Below are 12,398 nucleotides of genomic sequence, written 5' to 3' on the forward strand. Positions count from 1 at the left end.
CTCATTGGTTCAACATTTTTTCTTATTGTATCTTTATTTTCTAAGTATTATTTGATCTCTGGCTTTTACACATTCTCTGAAAATTTCCCAAGTTGCTTCGGTGTGATAAAGATGGAGATTGCTCTGTGCATTTTTTTCTTAGCTCCAAGAACAGTGAGTTCGAGCATCGATTTCCTTGGCCCATCTTGTGATGCTTTGGTGTTTTTGTTCCTTAGAAAGTATAACAAATCCAATGATCTTCTTGGGTGACTGTGTAGAGTTTGCACATTCTCCCAGTGTCTGCGTGGGTTTCCTCCAGATGCCCAAGTGTCCTCCCCCAGTCCAAAGATGTGCAGGTTAGGTAGATTGGCCATACTAAATTACCCATAGTCTCCAGGGATGTATACATTAGGTGAGTTAGCCATGGGAAATGCAGGGATAGAGTAGGTGCATGAGTCCAGTTGGGGGACTCTTCAGAGGGTCGATGTGGATGTAGTGGGCTGAATGGCCTGCTTCCACACTGTAGAGATTCCATGGTTCTAAATATTCTCACAATATACAAAGATCATTAATAAATTATCATATGTTCTCCTGGAAGGTATATTATTCTCCTAAATCATGCTTTTCCCATGGTAAGTTTGGTTCTAAAAGCAAAGTAATTATCAAATGCTCTAACAATATTGTCAACTATTGAGTAAACTCCAATTGCTAATGCATGTAAGTGACTGTTTTGAATAATCCTTCAAAGATGTTTGTTATAATCATGTTCCCAGACTGAGCAATAATCTTCTGGAAATCTCTGAAAACATAAACTCATCAAGACAGTCAATGCATCAAGAAACTTCTTGATGAGATTAAAATCCAAATTTGTGACTTATATGCTGCCACATATTGAACATACTTCAAAAAAACCTACACAGTAGAATTGCAAGTTAGAACAATCCTATAAGAAGATGACTGAATGACTTTACACTTCAGTTTTGGAACAGGTCATACCTCTCATTATGTGCAATGCAAGCCTTGGTGGTTAACTGTCTGTTCTCTAGAAAGCGTGCTCACATGATTCCCACAATATTGAACCCAAATACCTTATTAACTTAAAGCATTTTGAAGTAGCAGACAGTTAAAAGGTCAGAGCTGTTCCATATCACATTTACTAACAAAATCAATACCCACTGATGTTATTATTGGACAAGTCAATCCCAGACTTAAATCTAGGTTGATAGATTTTTTTTTATTTTAATGGGGTAATTTTTCACTGAAACATGAACACACAAAGCTGCACATTCAGTTTTAACATTAAAACAGATGTTCATTGCATAATATAAATTAAGATAAAATAGAATGATTGAAGCTATTTACATTTAGCACACACTGAAAACCTTTGAAACACATGGTCAAAATATAATTTCATTCATTCAAAGAGCATCTCTTACACCAAAGAGCACTCCCTTCTCTGTCCCACGTAGTGTTTAGCTTAGCTGTGACTTCAATTCTGATTGGTTATTCCTTGATTCATCAGATAACCGAGCTTAAACTTTCTTAGCTTTACATGAGCCCTTTAGGATTTTAATCATAAACTTCTAGCCTGGAACATCTAAACGTAACCTCTTTCTTCACAGGCCTAAGCTTTGTCCCTTTCTCAGGAGGAAGCGTTTTTCATATCCAGCTTCATCCAAACCTTCTGCAAAATTGCCAAATTGAAACACAAAAGCTGTTTTCCCTAAACCTCAAGAAGCAATTCAGGATCTGAAAGCCAAATGCATTAACCTGTTTACTTCACTTTTTTTTATAAACTCTTGCAATGTCGACAACACCCCATTACTCGACAGAAAGTCTCTCTCCAATAATGTTTTAAAATAAATCACCATGAGGATATTGCCAGGGTTGGAGGAACCAAGCAATAGGGAGAGGTTGAATGGGGCTGGAACTGTTTTCCCTGGAGCATCAGAGGCTGACGGGTGACCTTATAGAGATTTATAAAGTCATGAGGGGCATGGATAGGATAAATAGACAAAGGCTCTTCCCTGGGCTTGGGGAGTGGAGAACTAGGGGACATAGGTTTAGGGTGAGAGGGGAAAGATATAAAAGAGACCTAAGGGGCAACTCTTTCACACAGAGGTTGGTATGTGTATGGAATGAGCTGCCAAAGGAAGTGGTGGGGGCTAGTACAATTGCAACATTTAAAAGGCATCTGGATGGGTATACGAATAGGAAGGATTTGGAGGGATATGGGCCAAGTGCTGGCAGGTGGGACTACATTGGGTTGGGATACCTGGTCAGCATGGAGTTGGACCGAAAGGTCTGTTTTCATGCTGAACATCTCGATGACTCTATAACTACAGAAATACTTACAAGTTAGTCATTAAACTCCTTCATCGCATTATCCTCCGCTACTTCCACCACCTACAAATGGACCCCACCACCAGAGATATATTTCCCTCCACACCCGTATTAGCATTCCAGAGAGACCATTCCCTCCGCGGCTCCCACGTCAAGTCCACGTCCCCACCAGCCTACATCCCACACCTGGCACCTTTCCCTGCCACCGCAGAAAGTACAAAATCTGTGCCCACATCACTCCCCTCACCTCCATCAAAGGCCCCAAAGGATCCTTCCACATCCAACAGAAATTTACCCATAACTCTACCAATGTCATCTACTACATCCGTTGCACCCGCTGTGGTCTCCTCTACATCGGGGAGACAGGATGGCTTCTTACGGATTGTTTCAGAGAACATCCGCACCCACCAACCCCACCACCCCGTGAATGAACACTTCAACTTCCCTTCCACTCCTTCAAGGATGTGCAAGTCCTGGGCCTCCTCCACCACCAAACTGTCACCACCCAATGCCTGGAAGAAGAACGCCTCATATTCTGCCTTGGGACTGAGCAACCACAGAGGATAAATGTGGATTTCAACAGTTTTTTCATTTCCCCTCCCCGCACATTATCCCAGTCCCAAGCCTCCAACTTGGCACTGCCATCCTGACCTGTCCATCAACTTTCCCATCTATCTGCTCCACACCTCCCGAACTACCATCTTCCCCCTGACCTTCATCTAGCTATCGCTTTCTCAGCTACCTTCCCCCCAACACTAATTTCTGCTAATTAGTTTTGAAAAGTTTCTAAATGGCTTAGAATTGTTCACCTATTTCTACTGAAAAATTATTTTCAAGCATTTAAAGATTGTTGAAATGCTTTTAAAATCTTTCATTTTTTATTTTTTTCTGAAATGACAGAAAAGAATATATATGTGTGTACGTGCCTGTATTCTTAGTGGGTTTCTGCTCTTTTTTAACAATATGAACAATTTGCACACTTTCTGTTCTTTCTATATAAGATTCTGTCTTACTAAACTTTTAAAACAACTTAGATATCATGCTGCTTTTGTTCCATTAAACCTATTTTCAGTTGCACAACCAAAATCAGGTTTTACTTAAAAACAGTGATTTTTAATAAATTCTTCTTCTGCCTTTGACTTTTTCAATTTAAGTAGTTGAGTTATACTTCTGACTGAACAAATTTTTAATGAGTATCCTTTCTTTAAAGATTTTATCACAATCTTTTCTGGCAATTTTAAATTATCATAATGATGCCCTTTTATAAATTTTCTTTTAGCCTTCTAATATAATACGATATAGGCCTCTCAGTATATATTTATTTCTTTAATTCAAGAACATTCATTCATTCTCACTTTTCCTCAAAGACACCTAGCATTCTTCAAGTGTCCAATATCATTTTAACCTGGATTTATAATTTGGAATTTTCTCTTTGACACTTCTGTGAGACACTCCATGTGCAGCATTAGGTCATCCATTGTTTTCATTATTTTGTACCGTTTTGAGCTTTTACAGTAGTTAGCTTAGCAGTACTATTATTCCTGAAGCCACTTTTTACGACTGGCTGCTTCTACAGAAGGTGACTATCCTGTGTGCTTTAAAACTGTTGAATATTTAAAGAAACCTTCACAGTTTTCTTACTGAAGTTTTGCTATAGACCTGAATTTAACAATAAAAAAAGTTTATTATGCAAAATCAAAGAAGGTACAATAGAATAAACTAAGCTCTTTACATTTAACACAATTTGAAGTATTTCAAAATGCACAGTAAAATTACAATCCCATCATTTTAGTGTACTCAAACACCAGTGAATGTTAACTTGCTTCCTGATCATATCTATGACTTTGATTTAATTATTTCATTGAATTTTCAATCTTGAAATTTTTATGGACTTTTTCTTGATTAGTCACACAACTGAGTTTATACTTTCTCAGCTTCAGATAATACTATCAGAGTTCAAACCATAGAACAATAAAATGGCTACAATGTGAAAGCAAGCTATTTGGGCCATCGAACAGCATCCACCCTGTAACCCTGCATTTCCTGTGGCTAATCCACCTAACCTACACATCCCTGAATACAATGGACAATTTAGCATGGCTAATCCACCTAAACTGATTGAGAGTCATAGAGATTTATAGCATGGAACAGGCCCTTCAGTTCAACTCATCCATGCCGACCAGGTATCCTAAATTAATCGAGTTCCATTTGACAGCATTTGGCCCATATCCCTCTAAACCCTTCTTATTCATGTGCACATTCAGATGCCTTTTAAATGTTATATTTATACCAGCCTCCACCACTTCCTCTGGCAGCTCATTTCGTATATGCACCACCGTTTGCGTGGAAAATTGCAACTTAGATCCCTTTTAAATCATTCCCCTCTCACATGAACCCTATTTCCTTTAGTTCTGGACTCCCTCACCCCAGGGAAAAGATCTTATCTATTTACCCTATTCATGCCCTTGTGATTTTATATATTTCTATAAGATCACTTCTTAACCTTCAACGGTCCAGAGAAAACAGATCTGCAAACTTACGAAATATAGCTCCTATATTCACATCCAAATTGTTTATATAAATGATGAAAAGCAGTGGACCCAGCATCAATCCTTGTATGACACCACTGGTCACAGGCCTCCAGTCTGAAAAGCAACCGTCCACACCACCCTCTGTCTTCAACTTTCAAGCCAGTTCTGTATCCAAATGGCTAGTTCTCCCTGTATTTCATGTGATCTAACCTTGCAAATGAGGAACCTTGTTGAATGCTTTACTGAAGGCTACATAGACTACGTCCACCATTCTGCCCTCATCAATCCTCTTCATTACTTCTTCAAAAAACTCAATCAAGTTAGTGAGACATAATTTCCCACGCACAAAGCCATGTTGACTATCCCTAATTAGTCCCTGCCTGTCCAAATACATGTAAATCCTGTCCCTCAGGATTCCCTCCAACAAAATGCCCATCACCGACATCAGACTCACCAGTCTATTGTTCCCTGGCTTGTCCTTACCACCTTTCTTAAACAGTGGCACCACATTAGCCAACCTCCAGTCTTCCGGCACCTCAACTGTGACCTTTGATGATACAAATATCTCATCAAGGGCCCGGAATCACTTCCCTAGTTTTCCATAGAGTTCTAGGGTATACTGATCAGGTCCTGGGAATTTATCCCCCTTTATGCATTTCAAGACATCCAGCACCTCCTCCTCTGTAATATGGACACATTTCAAGATGTCACCATCTATTTCCCCACATTCCATACTTTCCATGTTCTTCTCCACAGTAAACTCATGCAAAATACTCATTTAGTGTCTCCCCCATCTCCTGCGGTTCTACGTATAGGCTGCGTTGCTGATCTTTGAGGGGTCCTATTCTCTCCTTAGTTAATCTTTTGTCCCTAATGTATTCATAAAATCCCTTTGGATTCTCCTTAACCCTATTTGCCAAAGTTATCTCATGTACCCTTTTTGCCCTCCTGATTTCCCTCTTAAGTATACTCCTACTGTCTTTATACTCCTCTAAGGATTCACTCGATTTCTGCTGTCTGTACCTGACATATGCTTCATTCTTGTTCTTGACCAAAACCTTAATTTCTCTAGACATCCAGCATTCCCTACACCTACCAGCTTTGCCTTTCACCCTAACAGGAATATATTGTCTCTGGACTCTTGTTAACTCATTTTGAAGGCTTCCCATTTTCCAGCTGTCCCTTTACCTGTGACCATCCGCACCCAATCAACTTTTGAGCGTTCTTGCCTAATAGCTGTCAAAATTGGCCTTCCTCCAGTTTAGAACTTTGACTTTTAGATCCTATCTATCTTTTTCCATCACTACTTTAAAACTGATAGAATTAAGGTCACTGGCTCCAAAATGCTCCCCCACTGACACTTCAGTCACTTGCTCTGCCTTATTTCCCAAGGGTACATGATCTTTGGACTATGGGAAGAAACCAGAACACCCAGAGAAAACCCACACAGACATGGGGAGAATGTGCAAACTCCACACAAATGGTCACCTGAGGGTGGAGTTGAACCTGGATCTCTGGCACTGTGAGCCACCATGCCACCCCGAAATCAAGTACTCTAGTTCAGAACTTCCAAAATAATATGTTTACATCGAGTAAAACCATTTCCTACTGTTCTGAATTTTTTTTTCTTCAGAAGAAAATGTGCTTTTACATCTAACTCCAGTCAGGATGTCTACACACTGAAAACAAAAGCTTTACAAGCTCTGTGGTTTTCCCTAAGTGAAAAAAAAACTGGAATCTTTTAACTAAAAGCAAGCTAATGACATTCAATGTTTACTCTATTCAATCATAAAACTGTCCCAATGCAAACAAATTCCTATCATCACCCTAAGCACTTCCTATCTCGTAACTGTTAAAAAAATTGCTCCAAAAACACTCACATGTTGATCATGAAAACCTCTCATATCTACAAAGCAAAATCCAAATGCCGTAACTCCAAAATCCAAACTCCAAAATAAATGATATTCATGAACACAGAGGGTGGTAGACAAAGTTCAGAAGCCAGGATGGCTGAAGTTCCATGCACACATGAAACAACAGCAGAAGCAGCAGTGTGAACTATCTATAAGATGTACTGCAGAAATTCACCAAAGATCTTTAGACGTCACGTTCCAGACCTGCAGCTTCTTCCATCTGGAATGACAAGTGCAGCATATGCACTGGAACACTACCACTGCCACATTCCCCTCCAAACCACTCAGCATCCTGACTTGGGTCAGGATCTTGGAATTCCTTTCCTTGTGGTATTGTGGGTCAACCTACAGCATGCAGACTGCCATGGTTCAAGAAAGCAGCAGACTACCACCTTCTCAAAGGCAACTAGGGATGAATAACAAATATAGGCCCATCCAGCAACACCAATAGCTCATAGGTAAATGGATTTTAAAAATTGCTATTTGTTAAATAAAAGCAAAACAAAATATTTCAAGCTGGATTTCAGTCTGAGATCTGAACCTTTCCAGTAATAATAGCTGGGATCTGGAATGTAATACCTTCCATGATCTCCACCACCCAACAGTCTCTACCCTATACCTGTTTCGGATGGTATTCTAACACTTCTTGTCTCTCTTGTTCTGTCTCTCTCTCTCGCTCTCTCTCTCTCTCACACACACACACACACACACACATACACACACACACATCAGATTTGTTTTTCAAATCTGATGATCCATTTGTTGCTAGCTACACTGCTGGTTGATCTGGAAAAGACAGCAGACTCACAATGGACCATGTCACCTGCTGAACATTTATTATAGCTAAAGAAAATTCTATTCATTTTATGACTCCTTCTGTATTTCTGAAAAATGAATGTTGAAAAGACAAATTAGGTTTTAATTCCAATGTCTAGAGCATGAATCAAAAGTATTAAACTACTTAAGTTCATCTTACATTGACAAATGGCTGATTTCTTGCTTCTGTCTTCTGCAGCCAGGATAGAAGTGTGAACGAATACTCATTGATGGGAGCATTGTGTATTTATAATTCTACGATTATAATTCATTAGATGGTCTCATTTGTCAGGTATGTCAAAAATGGAGCAAATACGCAGAAATCAGTATACACAATCAGGGCCAAAGCAAAGTACATAATTTATGTTTTATTTTTCCTTTAATTTATGAAAATTAAAATTGGAAAGTTTTACATTATCATTCATGCATACTTGGCATGATACGTACAAGAAATTGCAATCATGGAATGTTTTCAGTTTTTAATGTATTATTTTGTAATGCAATAAAAACTCTCAGATCTCTTTGAGAGTTCTTTATTAAATCTTCGTTAAAGTGTGTAAAAAGTGACTGTATTCCACTGTTTCTTTAAACATTTTGACTATATCTATGCTGTCAGAAAGTCAGTTATTAATGCAGAAAATGTGTGAACCTCTCTTCTGAATGTGAAGAGCTATGCTAATGACTGGCAGAGTGACTCAGCAGAAATTTCAGGGAATCAGTACAAAAGATCAAGGAAACTCATGCCTCCCTTAAAAATTCACTTATAAGTAAACATTTCTGATCCTTTGTGCTGCAAATTGGCATCAAGTTGTATTTATGCCATCATTGCGATGCAAGCTTCCAGGAAGTTGCTCAGTCTGAATAATAATTTACCTTCTCTAATGTGGAGGCAGCTCTGAAAATGTGTTGCTGGAAAAGCGCAGAAGGTCAGGCAGCATCCAGGGAACAGGAGAATCGACGTTTCGGGCATAAGAAGGGCTTATGCCCGAAACGTCGATTCTCCTGTTCCCTGGATGCTGCCTGACCTGCTGCGCTTTTCCAGCAACACATTTTCAGTTCTGATCTCCAGCATCTGCAGACCTCACTTTCTCCTAATGTGGAGGCAACATATTAAGGTTCTTCAGGCATGGGACATGAAATGCTCAAATAAACAATGACTATGAAGCAGTTCTTCATTAGCTGACCTTGGTATATACCTTAATGAGACTCTTGAAGCTGTGCGCATAAAGCGTGTTTATCTGGATAGTTAATAATGTAAGTGCAGAGCAGGGTGCTTTCTGATGGCTCTGTATCCCTCAATCAGCATCACCCACTATAAACCATTCAGGCAATTCTCATATTTGCTGCTACCTGGACCTTACTACATGTAATTTGGCTTCTGTGCTTTTCCACAATAGCAGCTGCACAATAAAGTAATTCATTGGTTAAAAAGCAGTTTGAAAACTTCTAGCAATGTGTCATGGCACAGTAGAATTGCAGGTCTTTTGTTTGACTGGTAGCGCTTTACATTTCAGATTACGTTTGATGCCATACTTGAATGACAGGGAATCAGTGTCTTCATAAACAATTCTCACATTGATATAACGAAGACATTCTTGTAGCTGAATTTCATCCTTCACAACATCCATTAATAATTTCAATTCATTTGGGGACAAATGTTGTTGCAAGCAATGGCACACATGAGAGTTTGACTACAATTGGTTTTCTGTTAAATAACTGTCAACTCTGGAGGGAGGTTACTTATAGCACAACACAGAATACAGTTAATTTGTTGTTCTGTGTTGCATCTCTGGTCTAACATTTTTTGATGTATTTTATGATGCTTATAAGCACAAAAGTGTATCTACATTAGAATCAAGTTGCAGAGCTTATAGTATAATCCAGCTCCCTTGTGTTGAAATATTTTATCACATTATCCGACCAAGCTAATCAATTTAATACATCACATTCCATCCACTTGCATCTCCCCAAGACATTCATCTGCTTGTATATAAAAATATTCACACAATTCCTCAGAACTCACTTCTTGAATATTTCCAACTTACTATAGGTGTTGAGTCATTTTGCCCATATAATATGTCTTGGGCAAAGATGTTTTCTATTCCTCTTGCCAAGTTCCTGATTGTGAATTATTTCCAGAATTTTGCATCCTTGTTTAGAAAGAAAAGATAAATTTACATTAATATTGTGTCTTTCATATTTCCAAATGTCTCAATGAACTTTAGGGCCAATAACTTACTTTTCTAAGTGTGACTACTTTTTAAATAAAAGAAAGTGAGGACTGCAGATGCTGGAGATCAGACTCGAAAATTGTGGTGCTGGAAAAGCACACCTAGTCAGGCAGCATCCAAGGAGCATGAGAGTCAATGTTTCGAGCACAAGCTCTTCATCAGGAAGAGTTCATGCTTGAAACGTTGACTCTCCTGCTCCTTGGATGCTGCCTGACCGGCTGTACTTTTCTAGCACCACGCTTTTCAACTACTTTTTAAATAAACCAATTTTCAGATAGAAAGGCCCCATAAAAAGTGAAATTGCATGTTCACTCAGTTACATGTTAATTATATTGGTTGAGGGAGGAAAGTTAACTAAGACTCTTCATCTTGAAGTGTTCTAATTGATCAGTTGGGGAGTAGCAAATAATATCCTAGTCTAGGGCATCATTCTGGATGCATCCGTCTGGATTTAAGTACTCTGGCTGAAACTTGTGCCATTCCCTCGGGCAGAGTGCAGCATAAAATTGGGTACCATGCCAGAGATATCATTCCCAGAACCAATGCACTTGCTCCTAACCCTTCCACAGTTTTACCAGTGGCAAGTCAGGCCAATTAACAGCTACCTCCCACTACTGCTGCAATGTTATCTTCAACAGGTGAACACCATGTCTATGTCTCTAACCCACCAGATTTCACTGTAGGTGGGCTGGTTGCCAGAAAGTGGGAAGGAGTCCTTCGTTTACAGGACCCCTTCCAGCACATTAGATTACGTTACAGTGTGGAAACAGGCCCTTCAGCCCAACAAGTCCACACCGACCCGCCGAAGCACAACCCACCCATACCCCTACATTTACTCCTTACCTAACACTACGGGCAATTTAGCACGGCCAATTCACCTGACCTGCACATCTTTGGACGGTGGGAGGAAACTGAAGCACCCGGAGGAAACCCACGCAGACATGGAGAGAACGTGTAAACTCCACACAGTCAGTCGCCTAAGGCAGGAATTGAACCCGGGTCTCAGGCGCTGTGAGGCAGCTTTGCTAACCACTGTGTCACTGTGCCACCCGAGGTATTACTCTTACCCACAGTGTCCTCCAATCCTCCCCACACACATTGAACCCACACAACCTTCATCCTGGTCTGTCAGCCTAGTTGCAATGAGACCCCAGATGTACCTTAAAGTCTGGGCTCCATCATACATTTTCCTCTGGTACAGTTGCAGTATCAGCAGTGGCCACATCTCCCAGTGGCAATGCTGGGACAAGAAAGCTGACATCCATTTGACTGGTCAGCAGTGGTGATGTGCTGTTGGGAATGGAAGGTCTAACTGAAGCTAATTAACAGATTTGGATGTGAGCATAAGAGGTATAGTTAGTAAGTTTGCAGATGGCACTAAAATTGGCGGTGTAATTGACAGCAAAGAAGGTTATCTCAGATTACAACGGGATCTTGATCAGATGGGCCAATGGGCTGAGAAGTGGCAGATGAACTTTAATTTAGATAAACGTGAGGTGCTGCATTTTTGGAAAGCAAATCATAGCAGGACTTATACACTTAATGGTAAGGTCCTAGGGAGTGTTGCTGAACAAAGAGACCTTGGAGTGCAGGTTCATAGCTCTGTGGAAGTAGAGTCGCAGGTAGACAGGATAATGAAGAAGGCATTTGGTATGATTTTCTTTATTGGTCAGCGTATTGAGTACAGGAGTTGGGAGGTCATGTTCAGGACATTGATTAGGCCACTTTTGGAATATTGCATGCAATTCTGGTCTCCATCCTATTGGAAGGATATTGTGAAACCTGAAAGGGTTCAGAAAATATTTACAAGAATGTTGCCAGGGTTGGAGGATTTGAGCTATAGGGAGAGGTTGAATAGGCTAGGGCTGTTTTCCCTGGAGCGTCGAAGGTTGAGGGGTGATCTTCTGGAGGTTTATAAAAAGTCTTGAGGGGCATGGATAGAATAAATAGACAAAGTCTCTACCCTGGGGTGGGGAGTCCAGAACTAGAGGGCATAGGTTTAGGGTGAGAGGGGAAAGATATAAAAGAGACCTAAGGGGCAACTTTTTCATGCAGAGGGTAGTGCATGTGTGGAATTGGCTGCCAGAGGAAGTGGTGGAGGCTAGTACAATTGCAACAGTTAAAAGGCATCTGGATGGGTGTATGAATAGGAAGGATTTGGAGGGATATGGGCCGGGTGCTGGCGGGTGGGACTAGATTGGGTTGGGATATCTCGTCGGCATGGACAAGTTGGACCAAAGGTCTGTTTCCGTGCTGTGCATCTCTATGACTTTAAGACTCTATAACACCTTGCCAGCCATTGAATGGTCATATGGGATGAGCTGACTAAGCAAGAATGAGCTGCCACCATGCCCTCGCTCACACTGAGGGTGTGGATGTGGGGGGTGTTGGTCGGGATTGGTATCTCTCCCCAGATTGAAAATTGCTTTTCAGGGGAGTGATTCAATCTGTGACCTTCTTACTCAGATACAACAAAACCAACAACAACTGTCAGCAAGAAGCTAATGGTCAGCTGCTTTGGGCATTTCTTTGACAGCACAGATTTTGTTTCTTTGAGGAGTTTCCAGGAAGATTGATTTTGCAAA

This window comes from Chiloscyllium plagiosum, unplaced genomic scaffold (assembly GCF_037043375.1).
Source record: "Chiloscyllium plagiosum isolate Xiang-an unplaced genomic scaffold, Cpla_swu_hap1 HiC_scaffold_31, whole genome shotgun sequence".
Lineage (NCBI taxonomy): Eukaryota > Metazoa > Chordata > Chondrichthyes > Orectolobiformes > Hemiscylliidae > Chiloscyllium > Chiloscyllium plagiosum.